The sequence below is a fragment of the Aythya marila genome (genome assembly GCF_965140915.1).
Source record: "Aythya marila genome assembly, chromosome: 3".
Classification (NCBI taxonomy): Eukaryota; Metazoa; Chordata; class Aves; order Anseriformes; family Anatidae; genus Aythya; species Aythya marila.
The window spans coordinates 83445193-83471868 of NC_139044.1; positions in this window are offsets into that span (position 1 = coordinate 83445193).

Genomic DNA, 26676 nt, shown 5'->3' on the forward strand with positions numbered 1-26676 from the left:
TAAACCAACAGGCATTTCTGAGAAAAACTGAAAATTCATGGTAGTTGAATGAAGAGCCATCAATTTATTGCCTTTCTCCTTCCTTATCATATGCTTCATGATCATAAAACAAGACATTTTTATGCTGAAACTCTTTTCTTTAACATAGCTTCCCCTAATAACTTGTTCACTTAAGGATATGAGAATACATGCAAGAATAACTCCATTTCATTCTCAAAGGTTCTAGAAAGTAACACATTTTTCTTGTACAGTTAGACAGAAATGTGAGAAATACTATTTTTCATTCCACCTGTCAATGCTTGTGAGGTGTTATCATAGGACTAATGGTTACATAAGACTATTTTAGCTGGCTTCAGCAACTGAATTTTTAAATTGGTTCTGGTAATTAATTAAAAAATAAAATAAAATAAAATCCTTCCACGGTCATTTCTAGTTAGATTGATTTTTTGTTTGTTTGTCTTTTCATTTTATTTTTTGGCTTTTAAACTTAATATTCATGCTAGGTCTGTATGAACTCAAAGTAGCAGTAATTTCATTTAGATTTAAGACTGAGATAGTTCCACTTCATCAGTTGCCACAGCATTCCACTGCATGTCACCAAATTGATGAGGAAATCACTAATGAAGGCAACACCACATATGTTAACAGTCAAATATTATGTTATTCAAAAAATCTACAGGCTTCTTGATTCATTTGCATGGTGCTGAGAACCAAGGAAGGGAATAGAAGGACAGTCAGCCTCTCAGGTCCGGTGGCCCTGAGCTGTAAGCCCCAGGATCCTGTCCTTGAGTCCAAAAAAGCCTGGTGGGAAAAGTGATACAGCAGTGAGATCACTGTGTGCTTCTAGACAATTTCCTTTTTCCTATATATTTAAATACACAGGGAATAATCCCTCTAATAAAATGAGGCCCACAACATGAAGATGGGCAAAGGTTCAACTGAAGGGAAAGAAAAATATGTTCTTGTACTGCTGGATTTTCCTGTCTGAATGAGTGGGGAATAGTTTTGTGGCTCGCTTGCTGGAAAGCTGTGGGACCTGGAAGAAGGGATAAGCACATGTCAGACAGACTTAGTCAAATCATGAACTTCCCCCAGCAAAGGAAGTCAAGATGGTTTTGTTTTCCTTTGTGGGTTTAAATTGTAGGAATGAACCTTTAAGATCTTTGATGGAAGCCTTTGAACAGACAAGCTACACTGCCCGATTGTGCTGGTAGTGCTAGGTTAGACACGTCTCCACGCCTGGGGTCTGTGAACATGCCCTGTTCGTACACTCTGTACTCTGACTTCTCCACAGCAAAACACGGCTGGGTCTATCACTGCTTTATTAGCATTTCTGCTCCAGAGCAATGCAAAACCACCAGCCCCAGAAAAAAATCCATTTAATTAGATTTTCCCACCACATCTGCTCAGATCCAAGGGACTTGCTGAACACTGTGCTGCCTCCAGGTAATGTAGGGAAAGGGTTTCTCCAGTCTGTACCAAACTCCTGCTGGGAGGGATTTACTCATATTACTGTAATGCTCTCTAAAATAAACTCTAGGCTGACAAAAAGCATCTGCAAGTGAACAACAATTTTGGTTTCTGATGAAAACTTGAATGACTAGATTGTATGTGGGGTATGATTTTAAACAAAAGTGTATCTTGTGTATAGCTTGTGCCTAACTTCAGTTGTCTTAAGGTAAAACTGGACATGAAATACACACAAATGATTTTACAAATAGATTTTGATAGCTGTGCCATTTACAGGATATGTAGTACCTTGAACACAGCAGCACATGTTCTATTTTTCATTGTTCACCTGTAAATAAAGCTTAATTTAACTATCTGAAATTGAAACAACTAAGCTCTTTGATTCTTATTTTCCCCTCTATTCCTCAGAATGAATTCAGAATAAGAGAAGTGGTTTCCAGATCTGTCACTGCAAGCTAAATCAAAACCAGAAGTAAGAAATATAGGAAGACTTTCCCTTCCATGTACTGTTTCTTTCCCAGTCACTTTTACCAGCCTTTTTTTTGCATAGCAATGCTATTCTTGACCTGAAAGTAATTTATTTTCCAGAGAAAAGCTATGCCAGTCAAAAACATGAAGAAATTTTGAAATACAGCAAATTAATATTTAATCCATATTGTCTTATTGATGATTTTTTGAAAATGATTGTATGATAGAGAGATCTGCTTGTTTTCATTTCACAATTTATGTTTTACAAATGATTTCAGCTCATCCTTCATTCACTTCAGATAGATAACTGGTTACAAAATGAAGCAAGTCCTGATTTAATTGTCCTTTTCTTATGCAAAATACTAGTAATGTATAATTATTTGGCTTGGTAGTAAGTGGTGGCTAAATGTATTATTCTAATAAATATTTTATTGATTAAAAAGAGAGCGTTTGAGCAATTCAGATTGACTTTCTGTTTTCAGTCTCTTTATGAATGAATTTACTTTGCATCTGATGTTTATGGATGGATAACAAAAAAGTAGACAGTACTTGAAATTATTTTGGGCAATTTAATGTAGATAATAGGTTCATGCAAATCACTGTGTGTGGCTAATAATACAAAGAACTACCTGAATTTAAGAGTATCCCCAAAACATGTAGAAAAAGAGTTAGGTTTTTCTCTGTATAATTAAAATCTGCACTGTATATGTATACACACATGGGATTAGAGTCAAATTTCCATTTGAAACTTTACCTCTGGCATTTCCTGACTTTGGGGCACTTAACTGTGCAATTTTCACGTTTTCCTAACTTGCTGTTTTTACTTTTTTGAATGGAATCTTTATTTGTACTGGAGACAGATAATGATCAAACATCTGCCTGTGGATACACTGGTCATGTATCAGCCAACCACTTGCACACGTCACCAGGAACACCCAGTTTTTGAGTCTTGAGACACCAGCCCTTAGTCATTGCACTCTACTTTTCCATGAAAAGACTGGATGTATTCCTTCCAGCAGAGGGCAGTGGAATGGTAGATGCGTCTGTACAAAACAGTATCTCAGTGTAATTTAGGAGTGAAAACTCAAACATTCGTTGAAAAAAGCTTGCAATTAAGTAGATAATAAACAAGAGAAATAATTTGCATTATCCCTTCAGGCATAATGTGATTTTTCTATGGCTTTATTCCAAGAAGTACAGAGGAAACCTTTTGATTAACAATTGTATGCCACCATGAAAAACAAAACAAAACAAAACAGAAAACACTCTAGCTCTTAAGAATTAATAAAATGTGAATTTCTGGTACATAAATAATGTATTCTGAATGCCTTACTCACAAAAAGCCTAATTTTTTGTGTGTTTCAGTTTAAGGTGTATCTTTTTGACAAATATTTTTTGTCTGAAGGAAAAAATTAAATTAGCATTTTATGCCAAAGCAATAGAACCCATTAAGATTTTTGTCCACAGTATCATATCTAACAAAAAACTATGCAGACACATAAGGGATCTATGTCTATAAATACTCATTATGATATACTGCTCCATTTCAGATTGATGACCTTTCAAAGCTGAAAATGTTATCAAAATTGTAAGATCCTGTGACAGGTCAGAAATCACATGGCTTGAGACTGAAATTGCATGGTTGTTATTTAGTAGCTCTCTTGAATAAGAAAGACTGAAAGCCTTTATTGATAGCTATGAATTATTTTTTTTTCATTGCATTTTTGTGTAGAATGTCCACTCTGAGCATTTGAAGCTCAATGCCCGAAATTTAGCAGTTTTGCTGGTATATGCCTAAAGACAAATTCTAATTCTCACTGAACAGGCTTCTTACTCACATGAAGGATGAGCTTCTGTTCTCTTAGATCTTCCTTTAGAAGTCTGTTAAATGCAACTACTCCTTCTTATAGGAGTCTTAAAATGAAAGAATAGCAGAATTTTCATGGCATTTGACAGAAACCTTTAAGTAAAGTAACACTGCAACCTGTAACAAAATTAATGATAATGCTTGAAGAGAAAATATATATAACAGCTGATTGTATCCCCATTTTCTGCTCTCTTCCAGATTACAGGTGCACAATCTAGTGCTCATTTTACACAGAATCTCATTTTTTTAAAATGTTTTATTGATTAAATTTAATCCAGAGAGTTTGTGCAGTAAAATCTTCTAGATAATACAATCATCTTGAAAAGACAAGTTAAGATGGAAGAGGAAAAATATTTAATCTAAAATAAAAAAGATACATTGACATAACATTGATTTTTCTGTGTTGTTTTTGTTTGTTTGTTTGTTTGTTTGTTTTATTTTTATTTTTTTTCTCTAAGGTCAGTATAATACAGAATAACTTTATTCCATAGCCTCATTACTGCTCAGCTGAAACAGTTGCTAGTTTAGGGTAGTTTACCCACTGTGTAGGTCTATGCCTAAAATGTGATAACTCCAATGACCACTTTCTAAATACATGTCATTTCATACTATGATTCTCACTACAATTACCAATATGAAACTCTTTTTCATTGTTTTGTATGGTTGCTTTTTTGTACTTTTAAAAAAGTGTGTGGGCAATAATATTTTATAACCTCTTTTTTCGTTTTCACTTTGTATTTGTGTGAAAGAGATGTATGGCAATGAGTGATCAGGGCCAGGAGAAAATTATTAAGTGAATTGTAGATGTGAATGTAAAAATTCTAGCTGTGCACAAGCCAGGTTCTGAGCTAAATTCATGAAATGCATTTCAGTTTTAAGATATTACTGGTAAGCAAAGAATCAAATTTCCAATTCCAGCTATTTACTTTATATAAACATCCTGGCTGCAAATTAACCACAGAAATGTTGGATGAAATCATGTTCTTCATCTAAATGTACAATGAATATCTAGCCAGAGGAAGTATGTTGTTCTTTACTGGTACCTCTCAAAATTCTTAGTGCATTTTCTTTCTGATTTGTTTTGCTTGCCTTATATTTTCAGCGATCCATAAACATCAGTCTTTGATATACACCAGCCTTTCTACTAAGGTAGCTCTGGAGCAATAGATTGAGCCTTCTATTAAGTAAATAAATCTGCTCTTAACTTCCAGAATTATAAATAACACCAGGAATGTCAGGGCAACCTTGGGGATAAGCCAAGACTTAGCACAGCTGCTATGACCTTGCATGTCAGCATCTTAGCCTTTATCAGCATTTGATTGTGTACATTATGGAGTATCTTGGGTTTTGCATTAATTTAATCGTATTTGTTTTAGCTACATACTAGGAAAATAAAATAAAATAAAAAAAAAAGAGAGAGAGAGAGAACATTTCCAGGCTGTATGATGTTTCCTAGGAGTTTTGCATGGGAAGTATCTGACAAATAATTCATTATGATGGGAGTTATATTAATTTCCTATGATAAAAAGTAAACACTGTAGCCATATTGTAAGCTTCTGTAAGCTGAACCCACTGTGCTTGCAATAAGAGTTTATCTTCTCTGACCTACCACATAGGACACAGAGCCAGAGAAGAAGCTTTGCTTATACGCAGAGCAATGAATAATGAGAGTTTTGTAAGAACTAATCCTCTTCTCACTGCAGTTCTGTACTTCAATTAAGTGTTCTTTAATGAATGTCTAATTTTAAACATGCAATTAGTCAGAGTGAGAACAATAGACCCACCTGTGCTTAATTTCCTTTAAGTGTCAAAGCTTTACTGTCTTCGGCAGCAGTATAATCAGTTTCTACACTGCAGTAGTTACTGGATAAAAACTAACTTAGGTCCTCAATGAAAGACTGAATTCAACTTTTCTTTTACAGTTCACTAAGGCTTACTGAATACTTTTTATTAAGTATGTGTTTACTCACACTGCCTTTGGACTTCTCAAAAACTGGGCCAGAAGCATCATGCTTCTCCTAATATGTCTACTGGGTTCAATTATTCCAAGTAGTAGAAATCACATTGCTTTAATTTTACAGCCCTTGAAATTTTTATGAACCAAACCACCATACTTTTGGAGTCAAGATATTCAGCAATTGAAAATTACTGCTAAGATGTACATATCATTCTGTCTTTGATTTTTATCATTGTCGATCTGATTTCAGTGACACTTTATGTTATTTTTACCTGCTCTGATCACTTTATGATAACAACATTGATACTCTAGCTGGGTGTACTCTTTGCGTGGTGCTTAGCTGCCAGCCAGGTTAAACCACAACAAATACACATCTAGCTGTTATGTAAAGACTGGAAATACTGACCAACCATTAAATTCTTCTGTGTTAACAGCAATATGAATTCAAGGTGACCTCCATAGAAGTTCAAGATGGTATCCAGAGAATTCTCTGCTTTCCATATCAAAAATCTTTTTTCTATTTCTTTTTTTTTTTTTTTTTTTTCTGGTGAAGAGAATGAGTGTTCCCTCAGATGATTTATGTAGAAATATGTGCTTCACACACTGCATTTCAGTCTAGAATTCTGGCTGTAGCATATTTGCCAAAATTCACAATCTGAGTCTAAATTCTAAATTATAATAAGGACATATAATTACTTAACTTAGAGATGCCAACAACTTTTGGACACATAAAAACCTGTTTTTCAATAAAATTCCCTCTCATGACTGCTGAAGAACTCATCAAAGAAAGAGAGGCTTAATTCAATATGCTTGAAATGCCTGTAATGTTATAGATCCTAAAGCAATATCTACAGTATGAATTTCTATAGACTGCTCTGCAAAGAAATATTAGCCTCTGAAAATTTAGCCGTGCAATGGCTCTACCATTTTTTCCCAGGAACACTATGATGCTATTTATCAAAGTCTTTTCTCACAGTGTATAAAAGCTAAAGAATCTGTTAATGGTTTGAATTATACACATGTGGTTTAGCTTTACCTTTGATTTTTCTAATTGTCATAGGTCTGATTAAAGGAAGGGAAAATGCTCCTTATGCTCTTTTTAATAAATTACACTTTTTACTGTTTCAGCTTAGATGGGAACTAAATGAAATGTTATGTTCCATTATCTTTTAATTATATGCAAATTCTCTGAAGTTAAAATTTTAGGAGACTTCATTACAATGCACACTTTTCCAGTACTTTCAACACATTTTCTTTTCTCAGGCTCTGCCTGAAGGTGAATTTGTGTAGAATCCATTTAGCTATTCATGTTTTGAGTTATAAAAATACAAAAAGCCCATTTCCTTCACCAAGGGAAGTTTGCTTTCATTTTTCTTTCTCTCACTCCTCTCCTATCCCTTATTCATTCAACACACATGTTCAGGGAGTAACTTGAAATGCTGGTGTGTTCAAACACAGTATTTACTGAGAAAGACCTGCTTTCAGCAACGTGAAAGGGCAAAGGTAGAAAACCTCGGAAGTTACCAAGAGTAAGAATGTATCAAATGCTATTCATATCTGTGTGGGCAAGGAACCAAGAAGAAATGCATGCTCTGTGAATATTTGTGCTAGTAAAACTTAAATGCACAAATGTTTGCCTAAAGGTATACTTAAAAAGTACATTATTATGAATAAAATAAATGTACTTAACATTTTACCTTCCCAAAGCAGCGTAAGGCTTTCCCAGTCTCTAACAAGAAGTATGCCACTGGAGCAAGTGCACTGCTTTGCATTACAGGTGGTTGTTCAGGTAAAAGTAAAGCAAGGATATGAGTCTATCAGAGCAGGAAAATAACATTTTATGCTAATCTTACACATACATGTCTGACTGTACCTTGTCAAGCCAGGCAGATGTTTATTCAGTTATCTGCTTATTTTTGTCCCTGTATGTTCTGATTTTGCCAACTAGCTCTGCAGCAGAAAGGAGACCTTTGACAGTAGAGCAGCCCATGGAAAGACAAAACAGACAAAGAAAGATGAAAGGAAAAAGAATCCAGTGAAGTGTTACTTTGCTACACGTCCTTTCCCTGGGAAGATGAGAATCTGTGTTTCAGCCTTTGTTTGCTTACAAAGGTTCATCGACTAACAGGACAGAACATGTGCACAGTAGGTGCCCAACCCCAGAAGTGCCACAGCGTGTGCAGTGCAGAAGAGGTGATGAAGTTCTTCTCCTTCGGCTGGGTGCTTCAAACAGTGGAGCTAATTCAGCACAGGCAGAGCAGATGAGCACAACATCCCTAATGCTCTGTGGCCTAGCAGATTAATTGTAAAACAAAACTACATTATTTGTCCACCCACTTTTCCTGCACACTAGATGGGGGGATAATGAGTAATTAGTTGTGGTCTGTTTGGAAAAATGAGCTGTTTGTTCAGCATTTTGAAATCATAAATCAATATATACTGCAAATGTGATATGCTGCCTACAGCTTTATTCAACAGAGAGCAGCATTGGACAGGAAAAAATGTTGTCTCTCCATGGCTCTTAATGCTGCCCTCTGCAGAACCTGGTATTGGGGGTGACTTCTGAGTATTTGTTTTGAGAGCAAATGTGATGGAAGAAGGCTTATTCACCACCTTCTGTGGGCAAAGTGGGCAAAACCTAATAAAACAAGAGGAAGATAAAAATGGTGATCGCCTGGATCAATTTTTCTTGATGATGACTATTCAGTTAGCAATCCGGTGATGCAAGTATTTCCTTTGGCACTCCAAGGTTCTCTCCAGGCATGTCAAACAATATTTTCAGACAAGCCTTTTAAACAAAATTTGTCTCTTTATGGGACTCTTTCTTAGGGTTTCTTCAAATGCTGGCTTTAGAATCCAGGGAATTTTTGGAAGAAATCCACTTTTCTAGCTGACACCGTTGGACCAAATAAGCCTGTGCATTCCCTGAGGTAGGTTACAGCAGCTTTCAGGGCTCCCCGGTTCTGTAGTTTCCTTCAGCCTTTTGAGAGGTACAGCATTTCTGAGCTCTGTTCAGCCCTGCCACTACTCTGTATTTCTGGTGGTCTCCTTCTTCACCACTCCAGGGATCTTCCCAAGGATACTTTGAAAACAGGGAAGATTTACCACTCATAAGACTGCAGCTGGTATCAAGAGGCTGCAGGGAAAAAAAAAAAAAAAAAAAAAAAAGGACAAAGTTCCTTGCATTCACATTTTGCCAGCACTGTTTAACTGTTTATAAGTAAATAGTTCTACTCAAGAACTGACAAGTCCTAACAAATCTATGTATCAGTATTTCTGAGATACAGTCAAAAGAAGCTGTCATTAGGCATTAGGTTTCAATTTTCAGGATTAACTCTGCATAACACTCCAACTTAAGGGGTTAAAACAGTCTTTATAGTGAATCTAGAGCATATACTCATCTGTGTGATTTTGTAATTGTAATTCTGAATACAAAAATATTACTTTTTTTTTTTTTTTCCTTTGGCTTGCAATAGTGTATGTGCTTGGAGGGAGGGTGACCAAGATAGAAATTCGTTTATAAATTCACTTATATGCAGTGCACCACATGGTGCCCAAAATACATGGATGACTGTTACAATATTGTAGTTATCCAGAGAGAGTGTTTTGTTGTTGTTGTTTGTGTTTTTAAATCAAGATCAGGCATTTTATTTTCAAAAATTCCTTGTGAGTTCAGAAGACACATTTTTATTTATAGTATGTTTTAGCTTTGTCTTCTACACCATGTGACCTACACTAAAGAGACACCAGCAAGCTTCACAGCAGAATGGAAGGGATAAAAAGAGGCTGGTTATGCAGGAACAGCTGCTTGTTTTCAGCAGCATCACTTGAGAGTTTTTCACATTCTCCTTCTCCGCCTCTCCCCAAATGTTCAGCCTGCTGTGTGCAAGCTGGGTGTTTACAGTTCAGGACTATGGAGGAGGAGGAAATATTTTGCCTATTGTTCAGTGACGTCAATGGCTTCGCTCCCAGTCACTTGGGGGACGCTGGTGCTTAGCAAATGTCAGTACACTGCTGCTACTGCATGTGCCTTGCAGCTTGCTTGCAGGAATTTAAGGTCTCTCCTCCAAGATAGATTCAGTTAGTGCATGAGGCGGGTGTGAAGGGCAAATAGTGATAGCCACTGAAAGCTCTTTCTGCTGTTTTTTGCATGGGAAAGCACTAGGTGATAGTTTTTATTGTGGCATTAATATAGAATATTTATTAACATTAAATACTGCATTTAGCATGAAAACTGTCTTTTATCCTGCACCAAGTCCTTCCCTCTAATAATCTTCCTCTGTATTAAATCAAGGTTCTAAAAATAGCACAGAAGACATTGAGAATTTTATAATTAATCAGGATAAATAGTTATCTCAGTGTCTGACTGTATTCAGAGCTTTTCTGACTTGTTCTCATCATGTATTTTGTGACCAGATGTTGACAACTGAACTGAAAATGTATGTTGCTTGAGATCTTTTAAGCTTGGAGCCAGTTTTTTTAATGCAGGATTTCTGAGAGGGAAATATAGCTACAGCTGATGTTCTTAAAGGGACTGCTATTGGAAAGCCTCTCTTTGACCATTTATTTTGCATTAAAACCCATTTGAAAATATTTTGGTGACATTTGTTGCCTACATTTGTAATTGAAAAATGCATGTCTACAGCCTTTGTGTATATGTGGGAAAGTGGGGTTTTAGAAAGCACTGAGAAATTGTTATTTGGTGTCACTGCCTTAGCTGTTCACATTAGATTTTTGTAGTTGAAATTGAAGCGATTGGTTTCAAAAAAAATTACCCATAACATATTTAAATAGAGCTGTGGCTCTGGATGGGTTCAAAAGTTCAGTCTAATAATTATTTTTACATGAGATGCTAGTTTTGTTTCATATTAATGAAATAAGCACAGTAAAAACTTAAAGTGTTTGGAGGGTCGATTAAAGCTTGCAGTGCTATGGAGAAGTTTGTTGATAACTTTCAGGTAAAGGGAGAACATAAATTGATGAGGCCATTTTGTAGGGCAAAAATGGAAAGGCTAAGGGTAGACAAAGGTGAATGCAGACACTAGTGCTGGGCTTATGGCGTGAAATGAAAGGTCTAGACAGACCAGTATCAGTCTCTTCTAATTCTTGATCAAGCCACTAATCATCACACACTGTCTATAGGGTTGAACAGTCATAGAAAAGAGGCTGTAAGTAGCCTGGCTTTTTGTGCTCAGAAACAATTTTTAGATACCTTGAGCTGATACAGATTTAAATCTATAGACTGTACTTTATGAATTGCTCACAGTAATGAGTCAATCACGGATCAACAGAAGAGAGCCTTACTTAATATAGATATTTCCTTTAAAAAAAAAAAGTTTCATAAAAGATATTTAAAATACGGAACAATACTAAAAAATGAGAGGCTAATTTTCCCTCCAACCTGCCTATACCTCAGCAAGGGAAATATTACTAGGCTAAGAAAGCAATTTGTTTCCTTGATCTCTGTTCTAGTGTCTGGTCCTACAACAGTCTACAGAAATTCAGAAAAATCTGTGTTGCTTTGTGTATGCACACTACAGACAGAATTTTTAGAAAATTGAGTTAAAAGGCTTCATTAAATCTATTTTAAACACACATGAACTGCATTTGTTCAGATACTTAAAATGCGTCCAACTGAGGTTGCTTTTCTTGAGGAACAAAAACACTGAGAGAAATCATCCATCATCTTCATTTCAAAAAGCCAAATATTTCTGAACAGAAGTGTTGCAAGAATTTGTAAATATGGGAAATATTTGGTTTCCCACATAATTTTGTTATGTAAAAACTCAGACCAGAGATGGTGCTCAACAAGGAAAATTTCAGCCTAAACATTTTAAAATGGAGAGAGTATGATAAAGAAACTGTTAAAAAATTGTAATGCATATCGTGTTTCTAAAGTTAAGGTTTAAGAGGCTAAGATAGAAGCATAGATGCCATAGGATAAATGAGGAGTCTAGACTTTGGCATCTCTCTTTAGAGTTATAAATTGGGATGGGAAGGGATTCTTTTTTCCTGCTTCTTGGTTAGAATGGTAAGTGATAGGATAACTAAGAACAAGTATTTGGACTTGTTTTCTTTCCAGTTTCTGGATATGCAAATATTGCCCAAAACATCATAGAATCATAGAATCATAGAATATCCTGAGTTGGAAGGGACCCTTAAGGATCATCAAGTCCAACTCTTGACACCGCACAGGTCTACCCAAAAGTTCAGACCATGTGCCTAAGTTCACAGTCACTCAAAACCAACCAAACAAACAAACAAAAACTCTCTTCTTTTTTAATTGAGAGTTAAATGTGCAGTTTAACTGTATTTTTGTTCAGCCGTAGGTGTGATCTTCCGTTTACACAAGAATTTTGTGCTTAAGATGGGGGGGGGCGCAGTCATTTCAATATTTTGCAAGAATCCTTGCAATATATAAAGGTAGCTATATATATTGTTTTATTTCATCAAATGTCATCTTGTCCCATAAGATTAAGCTACAAGTGGTAGACAGTATGAACAGCTTTTTTTTTTTTTAATACACACATGAATTTATAGGTGCAATATTTTCTGGAAATTAAAAATAAATAAATAAATAAAATCTTCTTTATTTCTTTGTTTGCGTAATTAAGATCACACTTTTGAATTTCTCATGTGCCATGCATTTTGGTGTTCAATCTACGTAAGTAACAAACAACTGAAGACTATGGCCAAATGGACTACTGTCATAAAAGGGTGTGCCAAGATGCCCAGACCAGCATCTTTTTTCAGAGGAGTATAATCAAGAGATCAAATGCAGAACTAGAGAATCACAGAATCACAGAATTGTCTGGGTTGGAAGAGACCTCAAGATCTTCGAGTCCAACCTCTGACCTAACACTAACAATTCCTCCACTAAACCATATCACTAAGCTCTACATCTAAATGTCTTTCAAAGACCTCCAGGGATGGTGACTTTACCACTTCCCTGGGCAGCCCATTCCAATGCTAAACAACCCTTTCTGTAAAGTTCTTCCTAATGTCCAACATAAAATACCCCTGGTTCAACTTTAGCCTGTTCCCCCTTATCCTGTCACCAGGCACGTGGGAGAATAGACCAACCCCCACCTCACTACAGCCTCCTTTAATGTATTTATAGAGAGCGATAAGGTCACCCCTGAGCCTCCTCTTCTCCAGGCTGAAAAAACCCAGCTCCCTTAGCCGCTTCTTATAAGACTTGTAAATTTATTCTTGAAGAAGACTTGCAATTTCTTCTTTCTGATTTACTGTACTGGGTGTGATCAAGATAATAAATACCTGATGAGATTTCCAAGTGTTCTGGAAAATCTGCTTCAAATCAGTGTTGAATATTATTTTCACTGTCTGAATACAGGGTAAGGGAAGCCTGTTGTAGTTTCACTGCTGTTACTCCAACTCCTCAATAATCTTTCAGAATGAGAGCAAGTGTTAAAGGCAGATTTGTCAGCATCTTCCAAGGTGGTCTCACCTCTCTTTCAAGGAGGAAGCTACTGAGTTAAATAAGTAAATTATTCCCGAAGAAGAATGAAGGGTATATTTTCTAAGAAGTGTTAATTTATTTGTGAATCCTTCATCAGCTTTTGCACCAAAGGCAATAAGCCATAGAACACACTGGCACTTCACTATAAAAACTTTTTTTTATAACACTAACTCAAACCAAATCATATTTTGTGGACAAAAGGCTGACTTCCACATATTAGTCAAACTCACGGAAAATTCTCTGTTCTAGACAGAAGTCGGAGATTAAAAGTCTTTCTCAATTTGAATTTCAACTGAATTACAATTGACACAGTTCTCCAGTAATTGTTTCCTGATTTTTCAAGAAATTTTCAGGAGCAGCTCATCATCTAATGAGAAGGAATGTAGTATTAAAGTTTATGAAACATACACCATGAAGTATGCTTAGTCTTCTCCAGAGTCTTTTCCATAAATGCAGAAATATATAAATATCAAATTAATGTAAAACATACAATAGCAAATTAACATAAAATCCTGCTGTAATATATATGGTTGTAATTATTTTATTTTCACAGGCTTGGACTACAAGTCTCATGAGACAAAAGCCCAAACCATGCTTTGCATTTAGAAATCTTTTCATAAAAGTCATGTACAAAGACACATCCTTTTTTTTTTTTTTTTCTTTAAGTAGGAAACAGGTGTATGCTGAAATGTTCTTAACTTTTATCTGTTCTCCTCCAGTAAACTAAACTAAACTAAACTAAAGTTTACTAAAGTAAACAGACTTTTTTCTGCCTTTCACCTTCCAATGGAGTTTCTAAGTCAGACTTACATTTCCTTTACCTGTCTTTAAGATTTTTTCCCTAACAGTATCAAATAACTGGTTGCCAGATATCAAGTGTAACAGGGAGGAGATCTGTCATCACCCATAGGAAATCGATGAATTGTGTACTTTCTTCACATGGTAAACTAGTTCTTGGCAGAGCTAGTTTTTTAAATAAATGATATAGAAAGAATATTGTGTGATGCATTATATTGTTATGATAACACTGTTCTCTGTATACCACATATACACATTTTTTGAAACAAAATCTATTGCAAGTCTTCTGAAAGAAATTTAAAAAATAATCTAAAATTAACACTACTTGTTGCTTCAGCATGGGTAGATAGAGACAGAAATTAAGAGAGTTATATTTACTCCTTCCTCCCCTCCTTCCCTCCATTTCCTTCACCTCCATTCTTCCCTTCCTTTTCTTCACTTTCTGGTGCTCTTTCTTTATGCACTGTTGCTCCTTTGTTTTAAACTACTACAAAACAAGCAGGAAAATCTATTTTAAAATAGCATAAAATTATTAGCTCAATTAGCTGTTAGGATATTTGTATTGCTAGAAAAATACTTTTAAAATACATGAAATGTAAAATCTCAGCTGTTGGCCCCATAATTACATTAGGTAGCTCTTCTGGTGGTTCTTGTGATCGTAGCTCCTGTTTTGGAGAAAATCTCAGAGCATAATATTATATTCATTACAGTAGTTATCTATACACATCTTGACCTATTATTATGGCCTGGGCTTTACTCTTCAGGCCCCATGAAAATTTATTTTGGGTAGTAGGAGTTGAGAAAATATTTTGTGAGCTCCACTACACCTTGGGCAGTGATGGCTCATGGATTGGACTGGCCAGGAAAGCAGAAGACAGCTCTAAATCTTCACTTGACTACTTGACTGAAGGCAAGCTTTGCCTCTCAGGCATAAAGCATATTGTTATACTAGAATTTCTTCAGTAAGAGAGTTGTTTCTAAGGAATAAGCAGCTAGCTGTTCTCATGAAAATGGAATGAAAATGAAATAAAAAAAGTCAAACTCTTAAAATAAAGGAGGAGAGTACAGTCCTTGTGAGGAGAAACAATGCCAGTATTTATGCCACTATATAAGAATCTATGATTCCTAAATAAGCATTATCATAACACATTAACAGTTTACAAGTATATATATAATTGTATGGGAGTCCCACTGTACTTCACAGTCTATTTCTCAATCACAGCTGCAATGCAGTGGGTGGAACATTACAGCTTTCTGCATCCAAGAAGGTACATAGAAAATTTCAAAAGAAAAGGCATGAATGCTGTGAACTAGGAGAAACAAAACAAAGAAAAAAGAAGAAACAAGCTAGCAATGAAAATTGGAAGTTGGCAAGGAAATATGGTTGGGGAAAGGAATAAAATATGTTTTAATTTCTAAATATTAAGGTATAGCTTCAGTTCTCCTCTACAAGATAGCAGCATGTCAGCATGACATGCAAGTTTCATGTCAGCATACTAGCCTGAGGATCTTCAAGTAGCTAGGTTGTTTGAAGGGGAAGAAAAGGGAAATAGATAAAAGGAGACTGGGGGAGGGGAAATTTGAGATATTCTTAATCCAGGAAAATGTTTGGGAGAATGGTGCACATTGGAAAGTACCTTTCCCCCTTTCCAGGGATGCGTGGGGATTGGGATAAACATCAGATGCAATACAGAGGAGGGAAATTAGAGCCCAGAGGGAGTGGTGTCACTTGAAAGTTGGAAGGAATAACTGGTCCAGAAGGGATAGAGGAGGGAGGAACAAGACGCGATGCCACACGTGAAGGAGAAGATGTTAGTGTTTGGGTTTAGCACTTGGAGAGAAGGTATAGCAAAGTGTAGGGACAGGTAAGGACCTTGAGCTTCATGTAGTGGATCCTCAGAACCCAGTTTATCACAAGAATGTTTTTTTTTAATCTTATTTTTCTTTACAGAAGATTTTTATCAGTTTTCTGTTTGTTATAAATATTTTTGTAGCATTTACTACCATAGAAGTAGTATTAGCAGCAATAACATTTGTATTACACTAGTGCCCAGAAGCTCCAGTTGGTGTTGGAATCTATGTAAATACAAAACTGAACAAACAAACAACAACAACAGAAAACCTACAAGATCTTTGCTCTGAGGAATTTACATAATGAACCTTGTTGCAGCTAAATTATGTTTCATCCGTTCTTCTAAATCCAAATGCTTTAATAATGAGTAAATGAGTTATTCTGTAATTACAAGATCGCTGTACTGCATCACAATCTTTTTCAACTCCTTTCCTCACGTTCTTTTTTTTTTTGTACTGTTGAATTTCATTGCTTTTTTCCCAAGAAAACCAGAACCAGTAGGATTCTCTCACCACAGATAATCAGATCAGTACAGAAAAGCAGGGGGGTTGTTTGTTTTCTGTGTGTTTTCCCTGTGAGGTGAATGGAATAATTTCTTACATGTAAACAGCACGTTTAATGTAATTCCTACACAGATGACACACTTTCATCTTGATAATCTAACATGGGAATTGCAACAGGAATACTTTGTTCTATTCCCTTTGGCCAATTTTTGTCTTTGGATATTATCTTATTGTCCTTTGTAATGATGGCTACATATGATGCTGAAGGTCATGCACCCCATATGGTATATGATTACTCTGTAACAAAACATTATTTCACGCAAGATATTTATGCAGGTCTTTTTGTGTCAAAAGCCAGTGGTATATAAACACATCAGGCTTTAACAGAGGATTAGCATGGCTGTCACACTGCGTAGAAAAGATTGCTGAATAATGTCAATGTGAACAGTGCATCAGTCCTCCTGCCTCCTAAACTGCCATATAATCAATATTCTCCCAGTACTCTCTACCTTTTCTAATGGCCATTTAATGCAACGCTGTCTGTTCAACTAAGACAGAAGCAGCTAAGCTGCTTCCCTTTGGTGACTTTAACAAGGTGCATCAGGATGATTTTCTTTGGTTAACTGATCTCTTATCTTACTGTATCTACTTGTGGTGAATGTGGGAGTGGCAATTTTCTGGGTCTCTGATCAGCAGTTGTGATTGAAGAACAGGAATAAGGCAGGATAAAGATGAAATTTTAGAATTCTGTAATGAGTACAGGAGTGTTCAAAAAGAATCTCTGACATTTCATTTCTTTTCTGTTCATTTCATTTTCTTTTCAGCTCTGAAGAGGTGCTACAGCAAAGGTGAATGATGCTAGTGGGCAACTACCCATCCCATCCATACGTACCCATATGCATGAATTTCTTACACAAAAATATGCCCATGGAAACCATGACCAAATATGATCAAACTGAAGACAGGAAGGACATCAGTTTGCAAGGAGATGGAAAGATTAGGAGGAACAGCTATTAAGGATGAAGAGCAGCACAGAGAAGCACAGAGTAGTTCTGAGCTGAGGCTCTTAATGAAGCAGAGAAGTTGACTAGGTTAATGAATTGTTTATCATGCAAATAAATACTTCCAGTTAAACTCAAAGACAAGGAAGGAAGGCTTCTCCAGGATTAGTCACACCTCAGCAAACATATGAGTGCCGTTAATGTTAATGACATAACTGTTGGGCTGAGGAGGTTGGGATCAGTGTCCTGATGAGCCTGATGAACTGGTTGGACAGAGGCAAAATCAGAGAATGAACCAGAGCTAGACAAATATAGTCGCTTACTGAGGAACTGCTCAGAGAATTCTAGCAAATAAGCTAGTTCCTGTTAAGCAGGGTGTTTGTATATGAAATTAAATCAGCATGCTATTAGTTTGTTGTTTTCAAGTAAATACTTTGTTTTTAATTTTAGAAATGAACCATATTTGAAAATAGTTCATTTGGAAATGAACCATATGTGAAAAGAGCAGAACCCAGCAGGCACACTAGTTAAGCATAGCAAATGGGCAGGTATTACAGTATCACATCAAGCTGTGTGAGAACTGCACTACTCCAGTCTGGGAAAAGTCATAAGGCTCGACATCAGAGAGCTTCTCTTAGCATGACCAGCCAAAGGAATGAGGAAAATTTGCACCTATACTAGATAAACTAAACGGATGAGTTCTATAGCTATTACATTTTAAAGAGAATGATGTACTTCAATTTTATTTGCATGCCCATCCAAACATCAGCATGACCTTTGCAGCTCCTTGAAACCAGATTTATTTCTGAAAACACCCTTAATCTCTAGTGAATTTGATATGACACTGAGTTCAATATAAGGGGTCACAAGATCATACCCAATACTCTGTCTGTTAAATGAAATTAGGATTCTTTGCGCTGCTTCAGTCATATGTGTTTTTCTTTATTTTTGATTCTTCTGTTTTTTGGGTGGTAGGTAGTCTTTCTAGCACCCTTAGTTCAATGTCTTTCTCTAAAACTACAGGTAAGTATATTTCCAACACAAGTAAAGCATTTTTACATGTATGCAGTAATATATTATTATTTTTTAAGTTTCTGTTGGAAATATTTGTGGATAGACTATAGTTAGAGATGTCTTTTCTGACAGAAAGATTCTGAAGGAAGTATGACTGGACAGTATTTTATCTTGTTAGTCATACACAAATTTGTTTGGTTGCTATGACAAATGGTCCAAAGCCACATGTGACACTGAGCTTTCATAATATGAATGAGAGAGGGCAAGGTCGAATAAAATGAAGAACAAATAAAATGTTTACTGGTCTTCATTGTCTTTGCAAAGCAGCATATCCTCGCTTTGCCTGTTTCCTCCATCGTCTAATGTTTCTTCATCTGACCACTGTGGAACAAAACTGGAAAATGTCTGGTGTGCAATACAAAATGAGCCAACATAAATTTGAGTTAATGCATAAAACCAGGCATGCTGTCCTTTCTCTCCGCACAACCTGCTACTTTTTCTTTCCAGTACTGCTGGGGGAAGAATATTTTTTGTACTTCTGAGACACTTCTTGGGCGATTCCTATTTCAAAGTACTAAGAGTATCTTTTCTAATAGGCAAGTGAGTCAACTTGTACAGACAGTTAACCATTTTCTTATTCTCTAAGAAATTTTAGAAAAAGACAGAAGACCACCTTAGGTATTCCTATTCTGAACAAACACAAGTTTGTTATATCAATAGAAGATGGACTAAAAAGCCAGTAGCTTCATTTAAGAAGAAGGTGGCCTATGACTTTAAATGAAAGTTAGTTGAGGAAAATTGGCTTTCTAGGAGGCAGTCGAAGTTAAGTATGCAGTAGAAATCCTTCACAGTGAATAGATATTCATAGCATTTTTGTGTAAAAAGCATAGTGCTAAAGAAAACAAATCAAAAAACCACTAAGTCGTCAGGTCTATAGGGTTCAAATGTTCCAAATCTTGCAGACCAAGTTGGCAGTTGCTACTCAGAAGGTAACCCAAGAGTGGAATATCATATGGTGTTAACTGTCAGGACTGAAGTGTTTTGGTAGCAATGTGTGTGGGAAGCCTGCACAGAGCCCGCTTGCAATGTGCCTAACAACCAAAATTGTTTTGCATTACATTCACCCGCAAATTAAAAATATATGCAATATTTATTCTAGTATAGCTTTTGGCAAATATTACACCTCTAACACTTTGAACAATTTAAGCAAGCCTGGGGATCTTATAGAGCGCAGTCAATTAGGACATTTTGTTTGTAGAAGAAGGATTTGCTGTACTCCACTGTAAAAGCCAAGCCAAAGTTGAACTATGTCCTTTAAAAAATAAAATAAAACCTTTTCATAGGATAAACCATCTCCATCTAGAAAACAGCTAAATACTAACCTTACTGACAGCAGCTGAACAAACTTGCCACAGAAAAATGTGTAATTTTCAATGTACTTCAATTATGTTTTTATTCTCATTTTATTACTTTATATAAATATATTTCTATAACATATATAGTCCCTCACTGGCATTTAAAAAAAAATCTTGGAAACATTTTCTAATGATTTCAAGTTTTTCAGAAGTTGCTTTCACAAAACCCAAATTCTGAAGTATATTTGAACATTTCTGTCCTTTTAAAATAATATGTATGTGAAGGTACAGACCGTGTTTTTGACTTTGAAAATAAGAAAGATGTTTGTACAAACAGAACCTTCTTGCAGTTTGGGTGGACATGACCACTTGAAACTACTGACAACAAGAACCACTGCAAGCTTTTGAAATTCCAAGTGAAGTTCTTAAAACAAGGAAATGAAGTTCGACCTACTTCTGAATAAAACACATCAAGGCCTTTGGCGCTATCACAGAAATAGCTATTTTCTCTACTACTTCTTATCCAAACAGTTTTCTATCTTCTCTCTACTGTAATTTACATTACTCCCATTCCTTGATGCGCAGATTTTTATGAAGCCCCTGTGAGAAAGAAAAATACCTTTATAATCTCATTATAGGGTAACAGAAGCACTGTAGAGCATTTCCCGATTTTTTGCAATATATTCTGCAGTAGATCAGGAAGCTGACCCAGAATCAGTTAACCCCCAAATGGAGTGAATCAAACATTGCACCATTTATGGTAACTTAAGGAAAAAGCTCTGTTTTCTGGAGGAATACACAAAACTTTTTCATTCAAAACCTTACTTGGTAAGAGTTACTATGATTTTGCAGCAAAAGAGAAAAAAAAAAAAAAAAAAAAGAAAAAGAAAAGAAAAAAAAAAAGAATAGGAAATAAAACAAACCAAAATAAAATAAAAGCCTGATGCTCAAACATAAATTACCACTTCTGTTGTAGAAATTGTTCATCTATAATGTTGCAATTCATAGCAAAAGCTGGGCAAGCAGAATCTTGAGTGGATCCCAGAGCAGATCAAACTGTCATCATTTGTTCCTGGCAAATAGGCCTTCTCAACTGGAAGCAGACACCCAACACATGAGGTAGTCTTTCATATTTTTATCCTGACCTAAGACTGTGTTAAACTTACATTCTGTGAGAGGAAAAGTTAAACAATGTGAGAGAAAAAGGTTAGTGTGTTCTGTCTTCATCTTCCATTTAAGGAAATATAGTTCACAGAGTTTAGTTATTTAGCATGGTTCTAGAAAGTAATATAAAGACCTATATTCTCTGCATTTGCGTTCTGTTAAACAGCTGATGATATCCAGTGGCAGAAATTTGAGGTTGGGTGTGTTCTCTGTAGCACCCAGAAAAACCTTCATTTTCTACAGATGTTGCTTCCTTTTTTAAATTAAGTTCAGTCAGAAGAAGCAAATGGCAGTGTTTCCCTCCAGTAATATGGAAAACAGGCTGAATACTTCAAATGTATTTGGATTTATTAGATTGCATTTGTTTTGTTTGGTTGAATGGCAATTCCACATAGAAAGCCCGGCAGGACATCACACAGCTCAAAACCATAGTACTTCCCTCTGATTCTAATTTATACTACTACCATTCAGCCATAGGGAATCCTAGCCAGAATGAGGAAAGTACAATGGAGAAATCGCTAGCAGCAAATTAAACCTGATCTTTCTTTGTATGTATTTATCTAGAGTGCCGTGGAGAAAAATAACTCAAACAGTCTTGTTTAGTTGTCCTTTTCTTTTTGTTTTCAAACATTTGTAAAACATTGTTTGTCTCAATGTTATTACTACGATTAATTGTGCTAATTCAAAAGTAGGTTTAAAGTGCATAGCAAGGAGTGACAGAATTTTGGAAACCGTTGGAGTCAGTATCTATCATTACACTGATGTGTTTTGAGATTTAGAACTGCTTGCAGCTATTGTAAATGGATTATTGAGACAAGATGGCAGCAACTTGGAGAGGTACCCAAGCTGGCTTGACATGAGGTGTCTGAACACCAGCAGCAGCTTGGCTGTGGCATTGCAGTGTTCTGCATGGCCTAATTCATCTTGTTCTTGGCTGCTTTCTTCCTTGCCATCTTCCAGTCTCTTCTGCAATAATCCAGATTTTGTTTTAATGTTCCTGTTAGTCATAATTATTCACCAAATGATTTATACAAACAAATTTCAGCTTTTGGATAGCTTTTTCTGTGCTCACTTACTTGAAATATGGTATCACTCACTGAGTCACATTATTGTTTTTGTCCTCTGAGTTGATACATAACATTGCTACAAGAAAGACTTAATAAATAATGCATAAAAAGACAAAATGCAAACAGAGCTCATTTGTGTAAACTTTTGAATTAGTTTTGGGCCTCAGCACTCTTCAATGAATGAACTACCAATCCTCTGAATAGCACTACACTACAAATAAATAATAAATAAATAACAGCAAAATGTTCTGTTTCAGTTAAATCTTGCCACTTTGAATGATAAAACTCTCACTGATTTCATGGAGGTAATGCTTTTAGTGTTATTTATGACAAATTTGCTAGGACTATTGTATGATACTGCCAACCTGCTGACATGGTGATTCACTGGATTTTTCTGTTTGACGGCATAGTACAACAACATTAGTTATAGTATTTTTATTTTTAATGAAAATTAAGAACATTCTAAGCATCTTCATTTTTCCATAACTTACAGCTATTAATAATATATAGGACTGTATGTTGCTTTTATTTGCTTACTTAACAATTAGCAGCAGTGACAAAATCACAAAGTAAAGAAAGACTGAGACTGTTTTTGAAACCTCAACAAAGCTCTGCAAGGAATGCTCAGCTGTTTTGTTATGTATAATTGCAGATGTAGGTCTGACACAGTTGAGCATTAGTTATCAAAGCTAGAAAACTCTCTTCTTTCTACTTTTTAAAATGTTCCCATTTGAGCTGTAAAACCACGAGCCAAACTGAGAACCTCTTTTATAGAAATGTAAAACATATTACCAAAAGGATAGGCTTTAACTAACACCTAAGCTAAATCAACATGCTAGGGATTTTCTACCGGCATTATGAGGCCAAGAAGGAAAGGTGGTCCACATTGAAGAGGGAGAAGTGAAGTCCTGGTTTGGAATCAAGCTCAGTCCTCTTGCATATTGTAAATGCTGACAGTTCTGTCTCTGTTCAACATGTGGTTTGGAGATGTGGAGATGTGACTTCACTCCCTCTGCAGAAACCAACATTTCATCAAAAGACATGGGTCAATGTGTCCTTGTTCCCTAGCACCAGGAGCTGGTTGCGTCTTTGAGTGTCCTTTCCTCAATCAGTTAGCAAAGTCAGAAAGGTCCAGATATCTGTACCACAAACTTCCAGGTGAAAATCCAGACATGGCTACCTGATAAAACATAATCTCCTTTACTTTTCAGTGCTCTGTGAGGATGATAGTCAGGAGTCTAAACAAGACAACCACGTACCAGATACTTCTGTTCAGAATGTATTCTGCCACTCCGTCCAAAACAAGAGGTTTACATATAGTCAAAGACATCTCTGAAGGTATAGGTATGTATCTGAATGTTTAAATCCTTCCTATTAGTTGTCTTTATTAGATGAATATAAAAAAATCTATCTTGCTTTGTAAGTTTCCAGGAGATGAAACTAATCAGTCCTAGAGAACCACAGAATATGGTGAAATATTAACATTTCTCAATAGTAAATATAGTTTATATACTAATAGCTTTTAAATTATGGAAAATATGTAGATATAATCTATCTATAGATCACAGAATCACAGAATCACAGAATTTTCTAGGTTGGAAGAGACCTCAAGGTCATCGAGTCCAACCTCCAACCTAACGCTAACAGCCCTCCACTAAACCATATCCCTAAGCTCTACATCTAAACGTCTTTTGAAGACTTCCAGGGATGGTGACTCCACCACTTCCCTGGGCAGCCTGTTCCAGTGCCTCACAACCCTTTCAGTGAAGAAGTTCTTCCTAACATCTAACCTAAAACTCCCCTGGCTCAACTTAAGCCCATTCCCCCTCGTCCTGTCACCAGGCACGTGGGAGAACAGGCCAACCCCCACCTCGCTACAGCCTCCCTTGAGGTACCTATAGAGAGCGATAAGGTCACCCCTGAGCCTCCTCTTCTCCAGGCTGAACAAGCCCAGCTCCCTCAGTCGCTCCTCGTAGGACTTGTTCTCCAGGCCCCTCACCAGCTTCGTCGCCCTTCTCTGCACCCGCTCAAGCACCTCCATGTCCTTCTTGTAGCGAGGGGCCCAAAACTGAACACAGTACTCGAGGTGCGGCCTCACCAGAGCTGAGTACAGGGGGACGATCACCTCCCTAGCCCTGCTGGTCACGCTGTTCCTGATACAAGCCAGGATGCCGTTGGCCTTCTTGGCCACCTGAGCACACTGCTGGCTCATATTCAGCCGACTATCCACCATCACTCCCAGGTCCTTCTCTGCCTGGCAGCTTTCCAACCATTCCTCTCCCAGCCTGTAGCTCTGCTTGGGGTTATTGCGCCCCAGGTGCAGGACCCGGCACTTGGCCTTGTTAAACTTCATGCAGTTGACCTCAGCCCATCGGTGCAGCCTATCCAGATGCTAGTATTTTCCTGTGTTCTGAGTACTAGGTTTCAGTCACACCAAGTACGATGGTTGGTTTTATGACAACGATTTTAAAAGTGATTAATAAGCAGTAGGTTATGGTTCCAGCAAAATAATTAATGAGGTTGTTTTTTGGCAAAGTGGGTGGTCGTATCTCTGCCCCGATAAAAGTTACACAGTTTAGGTGTTGGAATATCTTTAGTTGTGGATGAATTAGGCACCTAGTCTGACACTTAGAGTAGCCAGTTTCCTAGGCATAGGGAAGCCTATCCTAGGCAAAAATAAATAAATAAATAACCAAGCATGGGGAAGCATCAGAGACAAAGTCTCTTGCATCCACTTAAATATATATTTGAAGTCTGTAGCTAGGCATTTCTGTTGAAGCAGCAGTCTGATTCCTGCTGCAAACAAGCAGACCAATTTCTATGTGCTGAGCTGCAGTTACAGGTTTGAGAGCTCTGCAACTTTTTGTTTGTGGGTTTTACTCACAGATGGTACTCTCCAGGGGAATACCTCCACCCCCAGGCTATGGGGTAGCTTGCCATTCCTTTTGAACTGCATCTTCATGCAGCCAGAATATGAAAAGGTGGGGCTGAAAGGGCAGCACCAGATATCAAAGCCCATCTCCAGCTTCGTGGTCTGAGCACTCAGCCAGGAAGGAAAGGGGCCTGGGATTTTGGTCCCTCCTCTAGCACATGAAGGACTATAACAGACACCATACTTTTCAACCAAATTCAGTGCTATTCCTGTGCCATGTTCTGAGCATACTCAGCAAACTGAACTCTATGGTAAGTTTGGGCAGAGGTGCCTGGCTTTTGATCTACCAAAGACTTTATTTGAAATTCTTAGCACCTCGGGTATTTTTTGTAAATTGCTCATCTGACTTCAGATGCCTAAAATGGTATTTTAGCTTCTCAGCTTACTGTTGGATCTGGCCCTAATGTCTGTTTTGATAATACAACAGTAGGTTCTCACATCTAAGATTGCAATGTACTTAGTATGTTGGCTTGAAAATAGGTCAACAAGATGTAAGTTCTGTAAGAAGCTTGGGAGTAGAGAACTGAAAAAGTCCTTAGGCAATTTGGCTTCAGCATAACCCATTGATTATAATCAAATAAGGAAGAAGTTAACTCATTATTAACATAATGCAGTAACAGATAAGCAAGTAAGTTATAATCAGCCCAGGCATAATCTTAAACAAAAAGTGTTTGGAAAGGGTCATAAACATTTCTTAAGTCTCTGATGTTACAATTTAGTTATTGCTTATTAAAATATGCAAAATAAATGTTAAAATAATTATTTAAAATCACCTGTTAGGAACAGAAGTTAAAGCTGCAGACCATATTTCATCTGCAAAGCCTCTTAAATGGATGAAAAATACTGCAGCAAGGCTTACTCACTGTCTAAAAATCAGCTTGAGAGAAACAAACTGACAAGTATGTGAAATAAAAATCTTCCTAAGTTAACTTGAGGCAGATCTACCAGATCAGTCTAGACCAAAACAAGCGCAGTACTAGTCTTACAAGGGCAGCACTAGTCTTCTTTCCAGCTCTGTAGACATCACTGCAGAGAGCCTGGCTCCTGCCAAGTCTGTGGTACAGAAATGACACCTGGAGCTTTAAAATGTTCCCTTACTGGTTCAAGTCAAAAGTGCCTCAGGAGCCACTGTGACATTCAGAGTGAAGCATCCTGCCTGTGCACAAGTTTGGCTACACAAGTTGTGAATCAGGCATAACCTGCTTTTAATGTTATGGCTTGCATGTTGCCCAAGGCACCTAAAAATACCTTGAAACTCGCACTCTCCAGGACAAACCTGTAACTCTGGAAAGACTTCTGTGTTCTTGTCATAGCAGTCTTCATATTTTTTCTCAAAGTCTAGAAAGCTTTTGACTGTATCATTATAAATCCAGGATAACCTCACTAACATTAAGTAGTCTAAATTACCCAAGGCCAAACTAATGTGATGCATGCAACTCTCAGGAACACTGACAGAATTGCAGAGATAAGTCAGACACTGCATACCTTTCCTCCTCATTCTGTTATGTGTGCTGTGAAATTTCTAGGTGTTGTTGTTGTTGTTGTTTGGCATTTGCATACATCCTTTGATTGGAAAAAGATTTATTTATTTATTTATTTATTTATTTAGTCTTTCCCCAAAGAATGAAGATGACGTCTAGACGTAAGCACAAGTTTTCCTGTTTGGAAATTTACTGTCTGGATATGTAATTTGACTACCATTTTTCTATTGGAACAAACTTGGAAGAGGACAAAAGCATTTGCTTGTT